This window comes from Vulpes vulpes, chromosome 2, assembly GCF_048418805.1.
Source record: "Vulpes vulpes isolate BD-2025 chromosome 2, VulVul3, whole genome shotgun sequence".
Taxonomy (NCBI): domain Eukaryota; kingdom Metazoa; phylum Chordata; class Mammalia; order Carnivora; family Canidae; genus Vulpes; species Vulpes vulpes.
Window position 1 is genome coordinate 131,509,674 of NC_132781.1, and position 17,029 is coordinate 131,526,702.

Consider the following 17,029-nt stretch of genomic DNA (forward strand, 5'->3'; position numbering starts at 1 on the left):
TTACAAATTGATTTCAATGTTTTTCAGAATGTCATTTAAATGGCTTTAAAGGAAAAAAACATCTTTGTCTATGACTTCTAAAAATCAGGTCATAAACCAATTATAAGTTAAGAATGAATCTGGGGGCACTTCGATGGTTCAGTCAGTTAAACATCTGACTTTAGCTCTCAGGTCATGATCTCAGGGTCCTCGGATGGAGCCCCAAGTCGGGCTCCCTGCTCAGCGGGGAGTCTGCTTGTCTCTCTCACCCTCTCTTTGCCCCTTTCACCCGCACTCTCTCTCTCTCCCACTAATAAACAAATAAAATCTTTTTTTTTTAAAGAATGATTTTGAAGGTAAATGGATGAAGCTGAACTTCACCATGTTAAGTGGAGCAGGAAGAGAGGGCAACAGAGTAGCTTTACTTGTAATTTACTACTAACATTTTCAACTTATGCTTTGTAGCATTAAGACAATTAAAAAAAAATCCAGAAATGTTTAGTGTCATAGCAACATTAGTGGAAAAAATGTATAGTAGCCTCAGGTGACTTAGGAAACACTCATTTATATGTGTACATTTCAGCATATTATTTTATTTTATTTTATTTTTTAAATATTTATTTATTTATTCATGAGAGACAGAGAGAGAGAGGCAGAGACACAGGCAGAGGGAGAAGCAGGTTGCATGCAGGGAGCCGGACATGGGACTCGATCCCTCGACCTGGGATCACACCCTGAGCAAAGGCAGACACTCAACTGCTGAGCCACCCAGGCGTCCCTCCAGCATATTAGTTTGAATCTTTTTTCTCTATCATCTACTATGAACTCCAATGAAAAGAAAGTGAATTTAGAACCCAAAATTGGTTCAGTGGAAACCGATTTCAAATGACAAATTTTCAATGTTGCTAATTACCACACATGTATATGTGAGTGTACTATAATACACACACACACACACACACACATACACACACACACACACACACTCTGCAGAAGCAAAAATACATGTTTGACATACCTTCCATATGGGATTTTGCATTTTATTTTAATTTTATATATTTATGTTTCTCCTTGGGATTTCCTTTATCACTTCCCCTACTTTTTTTCTATTTCTATTCAATAGCTAGGTTGTATAAATTATCTCAGGAGTGAAACAGAACAACAGAAAGCAGATGAACAAAGTTTTATCCTGGTTTTAGAGTTAGGAAAGCTTAGGCGCTTAGCCATACAGAAGAACCGAAGGACATAAACAAGAGATCTGAGAGGAAACATCTGAGGTCTCCACGCCTCCTAGCACAGAAAAGCAAGCTTCAGGACTGAGGGAGGAAGAGTTGGAGGGAAAGCAATTAGTGCCGATCTCAAAGAGAAGGACGAGAAGCCCTGGCTAGGTGCCAGGTAGGATTATGGGAGAGAGCAGGAGTGGTCAGGCTCAGTTACCTGGGCAAAGGGGGAACAGGTGGATGACGGGGACTTAGTCTGGCATGGAGAGTTTCTCTTACTCTGGCATGGAGCAAGAGCACCAGAAACACTGGTTACCAGGGTAACACCAGATTACCCTCCACAGACCCAGAAAAAATGCAGAAAAGCTGTAGAAAATGAAGCAGGCATGCAGCTAGCAACAGCATGGATCTGTGAGGACAAGTGGCCAAAGTGTTGATGGGATGAGACCCTGGATATCTCAGGGGATAGCAATGTAGACAAAGGACACCGAGGACTAAAGGGCTCCTCCTTCCAACTAACTTGATCTCACATAAGCTTGTTTTAACTTGCTGAGGGGGACGGAGAGGGTTAGCCATATTTAGAATTGCTTGAATTAGGTTCCTGCCACCTGAAAGAATAAAGAAACTTTTATTTAAAAAATAAAAATTAATCTCTAAAGAAAAGAATTTTGTTCTTACATAGCTGACTTCGTCAGCTGAGATTTGGAGCCATTTACTTGAAGTATGGAATCAGGTCACTACAATTTTTCTCCTTCCTCTATCCCTTCTCTTGGTGGTTGCCAGACCACTGAGATAATCAGAATTACTTGGAGAGAAATCTGGATTCAGTTAGTGTATTTGGGGAGATTCTGGTGATGGGTCAGGTTTGGGAACCTTTCTAAATTCTGTATAAGCCATTCTCAGAGACAGCAACACCCACAACATGAGGAAATGGCCTAAAATTCGTGACAAAGGATCCAGTTAATGAATGTCATCTGGATATGATAAGACATCTGGGTCAAGGAGGGCAGGAACAGGAGGCGCAATCAATACTGGAAAGTTCTCTGATGATGTAAAACATCCCATAAGAGATGTGAAATTCTGGGAGATCTTTTAGTCAGCACATACACCCAAGATAGAAGGAAACTAACCTATTTTGAGAGTGAAATAAGCTTGAAGTGCCCAAACACCTGGGAAAGGGAAAATCATCGCCACATCTTAGGTTTTAATAAATTACAGAAAATTCAGATATAAGCCTTGTCTTTTAGGCAAACAAAACTGACCACAAATATCAAATAAAGAAACTAACTTCCTGTTTTGCAAATAGGAATGTTATAGTATCAGGGAAGAGATTTTTGTCTGTAAGAGAACACTCAATTTGAAGTGGCTTAAGCAGTAAAAGGATGAGTTCTAGAAAAAGAAGTCTAACGGTAGGGAAAGGTCTTTTGAGTTGATTATTATCAGTTTTGTCGTTCTGGTGGGAAAAGATGGTGGCAGTCATTCCAAATATCACATTCTCATACACCTTCATCCAGACCATAAAGGGGTCTTTTCTTTGTGTCTCTTTTTTAGGAGCTTCCAACTCCTTCCCCATGCTCCCTAGAAACCATTGAAACGTCCCTTCCCAGAGGTGCATCCCATCCTAAGCCAAGCACTGAGAAACGACTGGGATCCCAGTGGCTTCTTTAGGGTAATTGGTACTGCATTTACCGCAACCCCACAGTGACATGGGGAAGCACAGGGCTTCAGAGAGGAAGAGGAGCCTGAAATAAGGAAAGGGGGTTAGCTTCGAGAAACAATGTCTGCTGAAACTGCCTTGAAGAGATTACCTGTAGTGACATTTCTTTTTTATTTTTTTTTGAATATTTTTTTATTGGAGTTTGATTTGCCAACATATAGCCTAACACCCAGTGCTCATCCTGTCAAGTACCCCCCTCAGTGCCCATCACCCAGTCACCCCATCCCCCCTGCCCTCCTCCCTGTAGTGACATTTCTAACATGGACTGAAGTTCTGAGAGTGAGCCCATCTACGTGCTGCTTGTACAGCTGATAGGTGCTCAGGATAAGCTAACCTTGACTTTTTTGTTTGTTTAAATAAGGCATGGTTAATAAGTTAAGCACTCTTTGCAGCACCACAGAAGACTTTCTAGTCACTTTTATGTATCTGCTATTTATAATTATCTTGTGCCACAGTCTCTTTGATGATACAGATGACACATTCCAAATTCATAAACAGGACAGCATAGGGTTGAACTCACAAGTGTAATCGTTATGCCACTTCCATGAACTTACATTTTCCTGACTGGTATGCATTGAGTGTTTCTCACCCCCCAATAACAATGACATGATAGTACATACTAACACGCTCTCTATATGGATAGACCCAGGTCTGCCCTTCGATCAGGTTTAAGAGTTGTGATTTCCATGTCAAGCAGGATCTCAAAACAAATATCTTTACCATACATTCCATTTCTTACTATTCCATTGTTTCATCTTGATTTCTACTTCTCTACTTTCCATTAATAGAGACAACTATACATGCAAGACCCAGCAGACTAATTCAGATTACATTTCTGTTGGGCTTGAGCTCTACAACTTTATCAGTACTCCTGAGTTTGAGCAAGAAGCAGGTAAACTTTGGATGCTCTTTGAACAACTTCAACATGTTAATAGGACAAGAAAGCAGTGATATTAGCAACAGGCTCCACCAGGAAATATAAATCATGTAAAACTTCAGCACAATGCTAAACATGCTATTTATTGTGCTTACTCTCACTCTTGTGGGCTTCCCAGAGGGCTTCTCAATCTAAGCAGAGCCATTAGTATCCTTGCCAAGTCTCTGGTCCCAATTCAGTATTTAACACTGGAAACACGAGGCAAATTTAGAGAAGACTCAGAGAACATTTAGGGTAAATTGAGAACCTGCTTAAGTCATTAGCAGGTATAAAACTCAGTCTGAGAACATGAAAGACTCCTAACTCTGGGAAGCAAACTAGGGGTGGTGGAAAGGGAGGTGGGCGGGGGGTGGGGGTGACTGGGTGACGGGCACTGAGGTGGGCACTTGACGGGATGAGCATTGGGGATATTCTATACGTTGGCAAATTGAACACCAATAAAAAATAAATTTATAAATAAAAAAACTTAAAAAATGCTTTAGCTTTCTAGAAAATTCACTTGTGTAGAGACACATTCTGTCAATGTTAAACAAATTAATTTTTTGCATAATAATAAAAAAACTCAGTCTGGTGCAGTAGGGAACAGGACAATAAAGACGGGAACCCTGCCCTCAGCCTCAACACGTGGAAAGATTCTAGAAGATGGGATGAATAAGTCTCAGAAAAGCATCCAAAAAAATGTACAGATGGAAGTGACCATCGCGACCAACAGGCCTTGATTCTCTGTCAGAAGAACTGAGGAATACCTCAAGGACAGTTTAATTCCTATTTGTAACTTAAGTCCTAGAACAGTGCCTTGAGTAAAATAGTTGCTTGATAAACATCTGCTGAAAGAATTTTGAAATGTTGCAAACTCAGGAAAAGAAAGAAAGAAAGAAAGAAAGAAAGAAAGAAAGAAAGAAAGAAAGACAAGGCAAAGGGGCCAGAACAAATACCCCATCCCTTAGGCCTTCTCCACTACTTTTTTCCAACAAACGCCATACTCTCTTGGCTCATTTCTTCTTCAGACCAAAGGTGTTTTTGAGCATTTGTTATTGTGCAAGGAAGTGCTGAGCAGGATACGATATTATTTTAAAACTGTGGTCCCTCAATTCAAACAACTTTCGATTTGGCAGGAAAAATAAATGCCTACACAGATACCTAAAATGCAAAGCAGAACACAGGGTCACACAAACAGTTCACAGAGAGTACTACAGCTTCTAGGAATGAAGGTTCACCTCCTGCACACATGACCAGGAAGAAAGGCACAGTGGAGGGGAGGATACATGACCTGAGCTATGAGAATAAGATTTCAATAGGCAAAAATGCATGCACCTGGGAGAGAGGAGAGACATGAACTGCAAGCAGAGGGACCTCCAAGGGGAAACTCATTCCTTTGTTTAATCAACTAATATTATTGCTTTTTTTTATTTTTACTGGATAGGATTGATTGATCTTTATTTATTAAGATATCATTGACATACAATATTATGTTAGTTTCAGGTGTGCACCATAGTGATTTGACATTTGTATGCATTGTGTAATGGTTACCACATTAAATCTAGTCAACTATCACTCACCTTACAAACCTAATACAATGCTATTGACTACATTCCTCATGCTATACATTCCCATGACTTCTTGTATAACTGAAGTTTGTACCTCTTAATCCCCTTCACCCCCCTAATCTCCCTCCCTATGGCAATGACTAATCTTTTTCCTCTATCTATAAGTCTGTGTTTTGTTTTGGTTTTTAGCTCCCACATATATAAATGATATCATGCAGTATTTGTTCTTGTTTGACTTATTTCACTTGGCATAATACCCTCAAGTTACACACACACACACACACACACACACACACACACACACAGACTGTATCTTCTTTATCCATTTACACATTGATCATTGATGAACACTTAGATTGTTTCCAAAATCGGTTTTGTTTTGTTTTTTACTGGATATGGTTGATTGATTTTTATTTATTGTAATATAATTGATAAGGCAATATCAGCTTTAGATGTTCAACATAGTGATAAATAATGCTGCAATTAACGTATATATTTTTGAATTAGTGTTTTTGTTTTCTTCAGATCAATACCCAGGAGAATTGCTGGATCATATGGTAGCTCTATTTTTAATTTTTTGAGGAACCTCTCTACTGTTTTCCATAGTGGTTATACCAATTTATATTCCCACAACAGTACTCAAAGGTTTCCTTTTCTTCACATCCTGATTAACACTTGTTACTTCTTATCATTTTGATTTTAACCATTCTGATTGGTGTAAGGTGATATCTCATTTTGGTTTCGATTTGCATTTTCTTGATGATTAGTGATGTTGAGCATCTTTTCTTGTCCCTGGTGTCCATTTGTGTGTCTTCTTTGGAAAAACATCTATTCAAATCCTCTGCCCATTTTTAATTGGATTGTTCATTTTTGTTGTTGTTGTTGAGTTGTAAAAGTTCTTTATACATTTTGTATATTAATCTCTTATCAGATACATGATTTGCAAATATCTTCTCCCATTAAGTAGGTTCTCTTTTCATTTTGTTAATGGTTTCCTTCACTCTGTAAAAGCCTTTAAAAAAAAAGTTATCTATCTATTTTAGAGAGAGAGAGAGAGCAAGTGAGCCAGGGAAGTGGCAGAAGGAGAGGGACAGAGAAAGCAGACTCCCCCCATAGAACCTGATGTGGGGCTTGATCTCAGGACCCCAAGAACACCACCTGAGCCAAAACCAAGAATTGGACACTCAATGAACAAAAAGTTCCATTTGTTTACTTTTTTTGTTTGTTTGTTTCCTTGCCTTTGGAGTTTACTTTTTTTTGTTTGTTTCCTTGCCTTTGGAGTCAGAACCAAACAAACAAAAACTACATTGCTAAGACTGATGTCAAGGAGCTTACTGCCTATTTTTTTCTTCTAGGAGGATTATGGTTTCAAATCTTACATTCATGTCTCTAATCCACTTTGAGTTGATTTTTACATAAAGTGTAAGATCGTGGCCCAGTTTTCTCAATACCATTTATTGAAGAGACAGTCTTTTCCCCATCATATATTCTTGACACCTTTAACCATATATGTGTGGGTTTACTTCTGGGCTCTCTGTTCTGTCCTATTCTCTAAAAACAATATGTCTGTTTTTATGACAATACCATACTGTTTTGATTACTACAGCTTTGTCGTATAGTTTGAAATCTGAGCGTGTGACATCTCTGGCTTTGTTCTTTCTCAAGATTGTTTTGGCTATTCAGGGTCTTTTGTGGTTCCATACAAATATAATTATTTGCTCTAGCTTTGTGAAAAATGTCATTGTAATTTTGATGGGGATTGCATTAAATCTGTAGATTGCTTTGGACAATATTAATTCTTCCAATCCATAAGCACAGGATACCTTCAATTTCTTTCTTCAGTGCCTTATACTTTTCAGTGTACAGATCTTTCACCTAGTCAAATTTATTCCTACACATTTTATTCTTTTTGATGTGATTTAAATGTAACATTTTCTTGATTTCTCTTTCTGATATTTTGTTATCAGTATGTAAAAAATGCAACAGATTTTTGCACACTAAGCTTGTATCTTGAAACTTTAGTTAATTAATTGATCAGTTCTAGTAGATTATTTGGTGGAGTCTTTGGGGTTTTCTATACACAGTATCATGTCATCTGCAAATGGTGGCAGTTTTACTCCCGCCTTTCCAGTTTGGATGCCTTTTATTTTTTTCTTTACTAGGTGATGTGGGTAGGACTTCTAATACTATGTTGAATAAAGTGGGGCTAGTGAGCATCCTTGTCTTGTTATTTACCTTAAAGGAAAAGCCTTCAGCTTTTCACAGTTAAGTATGATATTAACTATGGGTTTTTAATATATGGACTTTATATGTTGAGATATGTTCCCTCTATACCCACTTTGTTGAGAGTTTTTATCATAAATGGATGTTGAATTTTGTCAATTGCTTTTTGACCATCTACTGAGATGATCATATAATTTTTACTTTTCATTTTGTTAACATGCTTTATCACATTGATTGATTTGTGGATGCTGAACCATCTTTGCATCCCTGGGGTAAATTCCACTTGATCACAGGGTATGATCATTTTACTTCATCACTGAATTCAGTTTGCTAACATTTTCTTAACATTTTTGTATCTAGGTCTATAAGGGTTATTAACCCTTCTCTGGCTTGGGTATCAGGGTAAGTTGGCCTTGTGAAATGAGTTTGGGAGCCTTCCCTCCTCTTCAATTTTTTGGAAGAATTAGAGAAGGATAGGTATTAAATCTTCTTTGAATGTGTGGTAGAATTCACCAGTGAAGCTGTCTGTTCCTGGACTTTTGTCTGTTGGAAAGCTTTTGATGAATGATTCAATATCCTTACTAGCAATGAGTTGATTAAGATGTTCTATTTCTCCTTGATTCAGTCTGGAAGACTAAATGCCTAGAATTTATCTCTTCTAGACTGTTCAATTTATTGGTGTATATCATTCATAGTAGTCTCTTATGACCCTTTGTATTTCTATGGTATGAGTTGTAACCTCTTTTTAATTTTATTTTTTTAAAGATTTTTATTTATTTATTTATTTGACAGAGCGAGAGAGCACAAGCAGGGGGAGCACCAGAGAGAGAGGGGGAAGCAGACTTCCTGCTAAGCAAATAGTCTGATGTGAGGCTCGATCCCAGGACCCCAGGATCACAACCTGAGCTGAAGGCAGATATTTAACCAACAGAGCCACCCAGGTGCCCCTTCTTTCTCAGTTTTTTTATTTGCACCCTCTCTTTCTTTCTTGGTGAGTCTAGTTCAAGGTCTTTCAATATTGTTTATCTTTTCAAAGAACTAGCTTAGTTCCATTGACCTTTTTTTGTCTTTTGTCTCCATTTTATTTATTTATGCTCTGATCTTTATTATTTCCTTCCTTCTAATAACTTTGGATTTCATTTGTTCTTTTTCTACTTCCCTTCAGTATAAAATTAAATTGTTTGAGATTTCTCTTGATCTTGAAGTAGGCCTGTATTGCTTTGGACTTCCCTCTTAGAACAGTTTTGCTGTATCCCAAGGTTCTGGTAGGTTGTATTTTTATTTTCATTCTAAGTGTTTTTATTATTTCTCCTTTGATTTATCACTCAGTAGTCGTTCAGTAACATATTGTTTCATCTCCAGGTATTTGTAGTTTTCCAGTTTTCTTCTTATACCTGATTTCTAGTTTCATACCATTATGGTCACAAAATGTGCTTGATAGGACTCCAATCTTCTTGAATTTATTGAGACTTTGTTTTGTGGCCTAACAAGTGATCCATCCTGGAATTGTTCCATATGCACTTGAGAAGAATGTGTATTCTGCTGCTTTTGGATGGAATGTTCTGTATATATCTATTAAGTCCACCTGGTCTAATGTGTTATTCAAGGCTGATGTTTCTTTATTAATTTTGTCTAATATATCCATCGATCAAGTGGGATGTTAAAATCCCCTACTATTATTATATTGCAGTCATTTTTTTCCCTTTAGGTCTGTTAATATTTGCTTTCTATATTTTGGTACTCCTATGTTGGATGCATTTCTATCAAACAATATTCTTAAGTATCTGTTACATGTCCAGCACTGTTTTAGGTGCCAGTGATATAAAGAAAACAAAAGTCTGCCTTCATAAAATTATAGAAGAGCTCCCAGCGCATTTCCAAAATATTTGTTAGTATATTCTGGTAATGCACAGAATTATGGAAGGGAAGAAAAGAAAGATCAAAACAGGAACAGCAGATTCCAGTGGTGATATTGATTGTGGAGGCACCAAAAGCCAGGACAAAGAATTTTTTGGAGTTAGTTCTGTTGATGATGAAGAGTCATTAGAGGTTTCTCAACCAGGGAATGTCTCAACTAAGGTGGTACTTGGAAAGATTAACTGGGTGGCAGAGTCCAGGGCTGGGTAACTGAAGGTGTGGTTTGGAAGTAGGGAGAGCAATTATGCAGCTATTGCATCCTATTGGGAAGGATCCAACATAAACATCACTTCCTCTGAGATGTCATCTCCGATTTAATCAGTCAGGATTAGGTGTCTCATGGAGGTGTTCTCATAATAAGCTGTCTTACATATGATAGCACTTATTGTGTAATATTGCAGATGCCTGTTTATTAATTCTTATCTTTCCATTCATCAAAAGGGAAGAAACTGAGCCTCATTATTTTGTGTTCCTAGTGCCTAGACAGGTGCCTGGCTTGTGGCAGATAAGATTTGTGGTATAGGTGAAAAAGTCAAGTATTATACATTGAACTGTATCCCCTTAAAATTTGTATGCTGAGTTCAAACTCCCAGTACATCCAAATGTGATCTTATTTGGAGAAAGAATCTTTATAGAAGGTAAATTAAACATATCTAGAAAATATTCACATAAAAACCTATATGCAAATGTTTATGGTGACTTTATTCATAATCACCCCAAACTGTAAACAACCCAAATATTCTACAACTAACAAATGGATAAACAAACCGTGGTATATCCTTTCAATGAAATGCTACTCAACAATAAAAACAAAGAGACTACTGATATTCACAACATGAATCAATCTCAGTTATGTTTATGCTAAGTAAAATATACCAGACTCAAAAGATCACATATTACATGATTCCATTTATGACATTCTGAGTAAAGCAAGACTATAATGAGAGAACATAGTGGTTGCCAGGGGATGGAGTTTGGAAAGAGGGGTGATTACAAAGCACAACACAAGGAAATGTTTTAGGGTGATAGAAGTATCTGTATCTTAACTCTGATGGTGGTTACCTGATTCTATGAATCAAATCTCACAGAACTATTGGCTAAAAAACAATGGATTTACAACTTACTGCATATAAATTAAAAAAATTTTTAAAAACCGCCAAAAGCAAATCATGTATAGATTTTTAAAAACCGCCAAAAGCAAATCATGTATAGAAGGAAAGAAATTTAGGCTGCATCAGACTTCTCTAAAGCAACATTCAACAATAAGTGAATTAACACAAAATTTTGAGAGAAACAAAGTATAACCCAGGAATAAAGGCAGCAGAAATACTTCTTCAAAAATGGAAGAACTTAGGGAATATAACGTCCATCAGCTTTCCTGAAAAAAACTATATGATAATAAAATCAAGACAATTTAGAGATGAATAAAAAAATTCAGGAATAGAGAAGGCCTTTCAAAAAGACCCATTTGGTGTGCAGAACCCATTTAAACATGGAAAGAATATCAGGATTACAGAACAGAATGCAAATACTGTAAATCCCTCTAACATAAAGCCATAACTGACTACAAATAATGTTTAATGAATGCTTATTATACAGCTGATTCTTTATGTCAATCAACTCATGTACATTCACCAACAACTCTATCCTACTCTACAGATGAGGAAAACCAAGACAGAGTGTTGAATAACCCGGTGGTCTGGTCATTGAACCAAGCTCCAGTAATCACTACATTATACTGCCTTCTCAAATTAAAATAACTTAAGACACATATCTGAAGGTGGGAAGAAAGAAGGGGAAAGAAATGTGAGATGCCAGTATCCTCATATTTTATATTAGTGAGTCTAAATATGGCCCCAAATCATGATTGTCTAAAATGTTTTTTTTAAAGATCTTATTTATTTATTCATGAGAGATACAGAGAGGGAGGTAGAGACATAGGCAGAGGAGAAACAGACTCCCTGGGGGGAGCCTGATGGAGGACTTGATCCCAGCACCCTGGGATCACACCCTGAGCCGAAGGCAGATGCTCAACCACTAAGCCACCCAGGAGTCCCTAAAATATTTTTTTTTTAGAGAATTGACTCCAACCTTTACACGATTTCACAATCTCTTTTCACAATTTAAGGACTCATTTAAGAAACCTGTCTGTGGGCAGCCCCGGTGGCGCAGCGGTTTAGCAGGGTATAATCCTGGAGACCTGGGATCGAGTCCCACGTCAGGCTCCATGCGTGGAGCCTGCTTCTCCCTCTGCCTGTGTCTCTGCCTTTCTCTCTCTGAATAAATAAATAAATAAATCTTAAAAAAAAAAAGAAAAAGAAACCTGTCTGTTTGGGAAAATATTTGTTTAAATTTCAGCAATCTCCTCAGGTTCACTTCAGTTTCTTTTTTGCCTCATACTGTCAAGCAGAATTAAATTTAATATGTTTTTATTACAAGTAGAATGAATGACTAACTTTGTAAAACTCTGTCTAGTTATCCAGCTAGTCACCCAGAACCAGCATTATATCTTATTCACACCTAGAAAATATACCTGAATGATGTTGATATAATAACATTAATAATGATATTATTTCTATGATTATTATAACATACTATTTCTGGGTGGTTGGATTTGAGGTGATTTATTGAAAAAAATTTTTTCCCTTGTGTTGTCCTCCATTGTTTAAATCCTCTATAATGAGTATATACTATTTATGAGAAAAAGATGATTTTTTTCTTTAAAAAATCATATTAAGAAAATGATGAAATGTTGATACTTTTTTGAGGAAACATGGTGCTACCCATTGGATATTAATTATATATCTGTAGTTTTCTGCATATCTGAAAGTTCCACTTTAAAATATTTTTTAAAAAAGAAAGAAAAGGGATCCCTGGGTGGCTCAGCGGTTTAGCACCTGCCTTTGGCCCAGGGCACGATCCTGGAGTCCCGGGATCGAGTCCCATGTTGGGCTCCCAGCATGGAGCCCGCTTCTCCCTCTGCCTTTCTCTCTCTCTCTCTCTATGTCTATCATGAATAAATAAATAAATCTTTAAAAAAAAAGAAAGAAAGAAAAAAAGAAAGAAAGAAAAGAAAAGAGGGGTGCCTGGGTGGTGCAGTTTGTTAAGAACAATTCTTGGTTTCAGTTTAGGTCATGATCTCAGGATTGTGGGATCCAGCCCCCAGTTGGGCTCTGGGCTTGGTGCAGAGTCTGCTTGAGATTATCTCTCCCTTTACCCCTCCCCTGCCTCAAATAGATAAATCAATCTTTTTTAAAAAAGAAAGAAAGAAAAGAATGTTAAACCAACAGCTAGTATTGGTAGTGTACAAGAAGCTATGGAGGAAAACTCATTCTCTAGTGTTGAATGAATTAAATGGAGAAAAAGACTAATGAATTCTGAAACTAACACATAACTTGGAAACTCTTTTAAGTATACTGTACAGTTGAGTGGTAAAAATCAAATCTAGGTCTCTAAGGGTTAAGGAGTAATTGAAACTAGTTTGTCTAAATATATATAAATTTTATCCTTGAGGAAGGTTTAAGCTGGCGGGACCCCAAGAGTTGATCCAGTTGTGTGGACCAAAGCTCTGAAAATTTTTCCAGAAAAGAGCTGGGCCCAACTCTCAGCTCTAATGACTTCTCGGCTTTTTCCTATTCCATGCTATTACTCAAGATACTTATTTATAGGAGGAAGGAGATAGAAGTTGGTAGAGTGAAAGATTTATTTTAAACATGGAAACATCCTAAATACATTTGTAGGACCAGAAAAAGGTGGTGGTAGAGGAGAGGCTGAAATTGTGTAAATATGTGTGTGTATATGCCTAGACGAGAATCTGGATTTCACAGAAGTCAGAACAAAGTAGGAAGAAAACGAAGCGATGCCCTGGCTGCATCTGCATGGAGTCAGGCAACAAAAGGTCTATTGCAACACCTTGACCTCACCTGTAAGAAGCTGGATTTCTAAAGTGCATTTCAGTTGTTGGGAAATTCAAAGTATTGCATCAAAATGAAATAATAATGGACACTTAGTTTTCTAGAAAAGCCACAAATACTGACTTGGCCCACAAAGTGAATATATATAGTTTTAGCTGGAGTTCTGGCTCTGAGAAAGAGAGATTTCTCACACAGCAGAAGAAGAAAGTACCTTTCCTAGGTCCTCAAGATAAACTATATTTGGGTACATCTTATTCCCAGGGCATTCTGCCCTAAATCCCCCAATACAACTATCTACCAAGGCCTTACCCCCACCAAAAATGTTCCAAATACACAATTACCTAATCCTTCAAACAATAAACAGAAAAGTCAATTTATTAATTGCAAATCAAGTTGGCTAGATACTGGAAAAAAAATTTCATCGTTAATTAAAATAAGAGAATAATTTTCAAACTTTAATGTGCATTAGACTTTCCTGAGATACTTATTGAAAAGGCATATTTCTAGGGCTTCCACTCTCCCCACTCTTCCCCACCGCCTCATTGCCATGGCAATCTCATTCCGATGGGCTTTCAATCATGCTTAGGTAAACACTGCACTCTTACTTTCTGGTTTCTTTAAAAAAAAAAAAAAAGCAGTGCTGTTAACACAAATGAGTGCTTAATGAGTGTTACAGGTACTTAAGAAAATGAAATAAAGCATTTCTTATAGCATAAAGAAAAATGTTTTGGGATAGAACTATGGAAACAAGTTGGCCCAACCTAGGGCAGTGCCCCTAGGATCCTCTTCCTGCTACGTATTAATACTTAATACACACCTTCATTTCACATTCATGGGTGAGGAACCTGACATTAGAATTCCATACGAAAGGAGAAAGCAGAAGGTGAGTTCATCCATTCATTAGAGCCTTTTCACACACGGGTGTTTCTAAGCCTACTCCGTAGCTTATCTCAACTTCTGCTGAAAGAGATTCTATGGAAAATTCATAATGTTAGAAATATTGTTCTGTCTATAACCAATGACAGATTAGTCTAGGACCATATATTTATTATTCAGGTGAATCAATTACTAAATTATACAAATTATATACAATCCTACAGCACAGTATATATAACTAGTACCGATATTCTGCTTTTCGGCACTGGGACAGCCAGGTCAGTTTTTCATGGCTGGCATCCTATCTAATATCCATGCCACAGTGTTTGTTAATATTCTGGTTCTCACTCATGCACGTACTTCTATATCTGGTAGTCATCATAATACATTTTATGTTGCTTGTAAACTTGTCTTACATCACCTAAAACTTCATAAACTCCTGTGGAGCAGGATGGGAGTGATGTTATATACAAATTTTTTTAAAGATTTTTATTTATTTATTTATTTATTTATTTATTTATTTATTTGAGAGAGAGAGAGCGCGCATAAGCAGGGCAAGCGGCAGAGGGAGAGGGAGAAGGAGGCTCCCCACTGAGTAGGGAGCCAGACCCAGGGCTCAATCCCAGGACCCTGATATCATGACCTGAGCTGAAAACAGATGCTAACTGACTAAGCCATCCAGGTGCCCCTGTTGTATACAAATTTATACTTTATACATGACTAACCCAGGGGTGGTAAAGCAAGGAATGTCTAAGGTATTAATTAATCAATACGTATAGAAAACTATCATAACTGATGATCAAACTTTGTTGCACTGGCTAGCAGGAGACCCAACCTTCTGACCTTCAAAATTAAGTTATAAGCATAAGCTGATAAGTCATATATATCTGTAAATAACTCACGTGATAATGTCAACTTTTCATCATTTTGCTGTTTAATTTTATACTGCTTGTACTTTTGACTTTCACTAAAAGGCTATATTTGATCTTCTCAAAAGATTTCCTTTAATAGGATTTGATTCTGAGAAACTTGAGAAATGAATTTTCATTAAGGTCAGCTGTACTTTTTTTTTAACTCTAAGGATAAGATTAGTTGCATTTTACTCATTGAATTTATGACCATTAACTAAATCCTCATGACTTAAAGAGAGACATATGCATTAGAGTATGTGTGTGTGTGTGTATATGTATATATATATACACACACATATATGTATTATATGTTATAATACATATATACTATATAACATGCATGTATACTATAATGCTATAATTAGTAATAATTATATAATACTGTATACCATAATGTATGTACATACACTATAGTATACATATACTATAAATATATACTTTTACTTTGTATGCTTAATATTATGTATAACACAGTCTAGAAGATAGTATTGTTGAGCTAGTGTACTGGGAATTCTAAGATTTCTCTTTATTAGCTTCAGTGTCTGTTAATTCATTCAACTTGGTTCCTGATAAGTAGCAGGACTAACTTGAGTTTTTTTCTCTCTCTCTTTCCCACTATACTTTGTTAGAAAGGCTAATGAATAGTGAAATACCAAGAATGAAGATCAGGAGCTCAGAAATTGGGGCCTGGGTAAGCTAAACCTTCAAGGTTTACTTGCAAAAATACAAAAAGGTGCCAAAATTCAGTACTGCTATACATATGATTTATCAGAAACACATTCTTTGCTACTAGTAATGAAAATTTCCCAGAAATTTGGTGTGCTTTCCCTTTTGGGCAGTAAATCAAAAGACAGAGTATTGCAAAGTCTGAAGAATTTGTAATTAATCAAATTGTACATAAAAATGTTTCCTTATCCTTTGTTTACTGTGCATCCCTCATTTGACCAAACATAAATCCTGTGTATATCTAAAATTTTTTAAAGTGAAATAAAATCCATGAAAATAATTTTGGCATAAATAAGCACAAAATCTTCAGAGTAACTAAGGCCATACAACATCTTTTCAGAATAGCTTCCTACAGAGATACTTATCACCTACAAATTTTCAAATTTCAGATATCCATATAGCATAGTAGCTTGCTACTTTTTTGTCATCTAGAACTTCTTTTTGATAGACTTCAATAGCTGAAAAAAAAAAGACTTCAGTAGCTGAAATAATCAATTGTTATATAAAAATGCAGCCCTACCACTAAGCCACACCATTTAAACTATGAAGGATTTCACCTTCTCTCTTCCACTTTTTCCCCATGCAAAATAGATTCAATATTTAAAAAAAAAGATAGATGTAATATTCTTTGGATTTCTTCCAATGTGTCATCTGAGCTTATAAAGCTTATGATTCTTCCAAATAAAATTTAGAACTATAATTCTGAACCATGCTTATATTAAGTGTGTTGATTTACATCTCTCACTCCAACATCATTCGTGGAGCTCTCAGAAGACTGAACTATGTTTTAAGGATAGTAACAAGGCAATCTCTTCCTTAATTCTGTAAAACCCCTTCCCCAAGCCACCATTGTCATCCTACGCTTCTTATGACCCCAGCGCCCCTTTATTCTCTATTAGAATACTGCTTTATTTACCTAGTCTCAATCTTAACCTAAGACAAGCCCTAGAAAAAAAGCAAAGATGAGAAATATAAACAACAAAAACGTATCTTGAAAGGCAAGGAAAGAGCACAAAATAACAAAGGGATCCTTGCCAATAAGTTGGACAATGGAGAGCAAAA

General features: G+C 36.6%; 1 protein-coding gene across 4 annotated transcripts in view; it reads right to left on the reverse strand.

Moving 5' to 3' along the window:
• Nucleotides 1-17,029, reverse strand: part of ELOVL7 (ELOVL fatty acid elongase 7) — a 123,636-nt gene that overhangs the window by 33,009 nt on the left and 73,598 nt on the right. The window contains exon 1 of one of the 4 annotated variants that reach the window (XM_072750002.1): nucleotides 14,272-14,422. The exons of the other annotated variants lie outside the window; for them this stretch is intronic. The gene's annotated coding sequence lies outside the window, so the exon portion shown is untranslated. Of the gene's footprint in view, nucleotides 1-14,271; nucleotides 14,423-17,029 lie in introns of those variants that run through there. 4 annotated transcript variants of the gene reach the window in all.